The sequence below is a fragment of the Frankliniella occidentalis genome, unplaced genomic scaffold, assembly GCF_000697945.3.
Source record: "Frankliniella occidentalis isolate FOCC.00 unplaced genomic scaffold, Focc_3.1 Scaffold134, whole genome shotgun sequence".
In the NCBI taxonomy this organism is placed as follows: domain Eukaryota; kingdom Metazoa; phylum Arthropoda; class Insecta; order Thysanoptera; family Thripidae; genus Frankliniella; species Frankliniella occidentalis.
The window spans coordinates 146,777-150,441 of NW_026267261.1; the positions used below are offsets into that span (position 1 = coordinate 146,777).

Genomic DNA, 3,665 nt, shown 5'->3' on the forward strand with positions numbered 1-3,665 from the left:
TACAAAAGTATATGTTTACAGTCGAAGTGTTGCCATGTGTTCTTTAAAGTAGTTATGTACTTATTATGTAATTGATTTGACTCAATACCATTGCATGATTTAGACTGTTATTATTGTTTATCTGTTTATTTTTTGTCGTGCCGCACTGACTGTTTACCGTACTTCTATGTTGTATAAATTGTATGTATCTATCCTTCAACCTCTAGTTGATGAAAGCCAAATGAACTGGTATCTGTTGTTTATGTATTGTCTTTTCATTGTATCTCAACAGCTCACCTTTCTTAATTAATTAATTAACAATCTACTTCTTTTCATAAATTTGCTTCAAAATCAAAATAACAATTTTTGGAGCTGTTGATGCTTAAAACCAGAAGAAAAACATTGGCTATTTTTATACTCTCCCTTTTAAGATTTTCGACATTAAGGGGTGCGTTGCGTAGCTGTTCTATGCTGCCATTCTATACCTGAAAATATAATCTTTTCATTTTTTTCTTATGTATTTCGTTCGGTATGAAGAGCTGCGGTTCATGTTACTAGCAACCCAAAATGTAGTCCCATGACATTTTGGTTGAATATTTTGTACCATGATATTTTATCATTCGAGAGTATGCATAGATGAAAATGTAATATGTCAAGTATTTTTGTTTGCTCATGGTTTGTCTTTGATGTGTGAATCATTTAATAGCCGTAGTAACGGCTAGGGCACCTCAGTACACAAAATGTAAAGAATTGCAATCAATTCAATTAAATTTTCGAGACATAAAGTCATCTACCAGTGCGTATATATTGCGGCTTTCCACCAACGGTCTAAACCCGCTGCAAGTTACCAAGTTGATCCAAATAAAATAAATTTAAATATTAAGTTAAAAACTAAACTACAAATTATCACTTAAAATGTGAAAATTTTGAAAGATTTAGGTTTTTCTGTAAATAGATACTTGTTAAGCGCCTCCAAGACTTTAATGTACGTCTCGTATACAGCTATACTCATAAAATGCCACTTGATTAATCTTAAAATTAGAATCATACCCTTTTCTATAATTTTCGGCTGATTTCCCTGTAAGAAATGGAATTTAAAATTACAATGTGTCTCGGGTGGAGCCCTCTTTCCAAAGCTTTATTGTTTGTTGGATATTTTTAGGCTCGTTTAGTGCATCGGCCTGGGCAGTCTTTGCCACCACAATCCATTTAAGTCACTTGTTATTTCTTAGCTGCTGTGTGCGGGACAGGGCACCTGACCACACCATAGAGAGCATCCCCTCGCCGCCCGACCGAAGCTAAATGTATTTAATCGTAAACCCCAAAGACTGTTAGCCGAGGCGGTCGGCGGGGGGCTGTCTTGAGAACTGCGTGGGAGGGATATTGCCCTGTCTGTCACAGTGATTGGTTTTGTTCCGTGGTCGCGCCAAACTGTCCCTTAGCCATCTGATTTGTCAAGTATTTTCTACCTCATATGACATTAGTGTTTAGGTGTTAACTGTATGTGTGATTTTTTCGTCTCGATATTGTTATCTTCTTTATGAAAGGAAAGCATATGCAGATGGTAGTCGGATGAGTTATTGATCTGCAAGTACGGAAGTAAGCAGATTTCTGTAAGAATTGAACTGATTTGGAATTTGACAGACTGATGGAGTTTGCAGAAGTCATTCGAAGGATTGTGTTTGAGAGAAAAGTGGTTTCTCTGTTGAATAGTGTTGCAGTGTTTCGCCCCTTGAACAGAGCTGTTTGTGCTCTCGGAGATGCTTTACCTCGCCTTCGTGCTTTGTTCAACGGTCGGAGATCTGAGACTCGATCAGCAATCCAGTCGTAATTTATTAAGGATGTCATTGTTAATTTGTTAACCATGTATCTCGGTAGCTGGTAAAAAAGCATTCCCAATGAGTGAAAATGTGAAATCCTCAAATTCTCTATTTCTTTCGGTGTCATTATTTTAAAAAAGTGGGTATTTTGTAGATACCCTGTCTAGTTGTGAGAATGTGATGCTGCTTACTTGTATTTATACTACTTGTAAATTAAATGTCCTCTGATTTTAAACCTACACCTCTCTGGCTTTTGGTATTACCCACACCCGCCCACAAAAAAAAATCAAGAAATAATTAACACTCAAAAGCGAACAGAAAACGCTCTCGTCCTTCCGGCCATTCAAGTCACTCGTCGCCGAGTTGACCACGCGTCAAGAAAAATGACGAGAGAACACTCTTGGCGACGGAAAAGCAACAGGGAGACGAAATTCCGAAAACTGAAAGTATTGGCTGCACCCCACCCACATTCAAGAGGGAAGTCCCGTGGCCGCGCGCCGCCGGCGGGCCGTGCCAAAGCGGATTGGCGCGGCTGACCTGACCTCTCCTCTCCGCCGAGCGCCTTGTTCGCGCAGATAGGCAGACCCGGCGCGCCGGGCCGCCCGCCGGGGTTGCCTGCCCGCCCGGCGCTGAGGGGCACCGCGCCCCGCCGCCCGCGCCCGACCGGGGCCTGCCTCTACTCTAGCGGAGAAGCGGCGCTGCTATTCCAAGCGACGAGTGACGGCAGAAAAGAGGGCTTCCAGGATGCACGCCCAGAGCTGCGTGTCAAAGCACGCGCGTTCGCTAGGAACTGTCATACAAGTGTCTGTAAGCAGACAATCTTACAAAAAAATTAAAAAATGTGCGCGTGTTTAAAAAAATACAGCGCGCACGGGGGGGATGATGGAAGAAAACACAGAAGAGAAGGGCTGGTGACAAGTCCGGAATTAAATGTCTGGCCCGAGGGGAGGGAGTATCGACTTCAAGGCCATGGCACGCCCCCCTCTCTCTCTCTCGCACGCGTGTCCGGGGGCGAGGCGTGAGAAGAGCGACGCGTGCGTGCTGCTCGCGGGCTCGAAGGCATTACTTTGAAGAAAAGGCGACTCGAAGAAAGGGGGCAAAAAGTTAATCGAAGTGAGATTGGGCGACGGGGGTGCGTTGCGATGACTTGGGGATGGGAGCCCCCCCCCCCCTTTCTACGCATTCGCTATTCGCTGATTTCTGAACTACTCTCTCTCTCTCTCTCTCTCTCTCTCTCTCTCTCTCTCTCTCTCTCTCTCTCACACACACACACACACACACACACACACACACACACACACACACACGCACGCACGCACGCACGCACGCACGCACACACATCCATCCGTCCACACATCCGGGGGGCTCGCCCCCCGGCCCGGCCCAACTTTGTTGGACGGCAGCCCTGGCGCGAGGACTGCAAACTGCAGGCGGCTCGGCCCGACCTTGGCAGTGAATCCGAATCGCAATTGTGAGCAAAGCGAGATGCGCTCCTTTCTGCACTCGCTCGCTACACGACCCGGGCCGGCCGGCAGCCAGTCCTGATCACCCTCAACACTGTTGCCAACCGACGGAGTCGAGGAGGAAGCGGCGAATGCGAATGAGAGAGAGAAAGGGAGAGAAGGGGAAGGGGGGGAGTGCTCCCGCCTGAAGCTCGAGTTGGTTCGGTTCGCCCGGGCCGTAGCCCGGCACCGCCGAAAACAGTGTAACCTTCAACGGTCACGCGAAGCAAAATAAGGCGGTGGGGCGGTGGCAGCGGCCGAGCTGGGCCTGCTGCGGCAGCAGCTGCGGTAGGTGCAGACAGCTGCGGTGGTGGCGGCCGCGGCGGCGGTAGCGGTCGCGAAACAGCTTCGGCAACTGCGGGGG

General features: G+C 47.2%; 1 protein-coding gene across 5 annotated transcripts in view; it reads left to right on the forward strand.

Moving 5' to 3' along the window:
• The window catches only part of LOC113206959 (microtubule-associated serine/threonine-protein kinase 3), a 24,640-nt gene that overhangs the window by 2,443 nt on the left and 18,532 nt on the right, over nucleotides 1–3,665 (forward strand). The window lies entirely within an intron of this gene.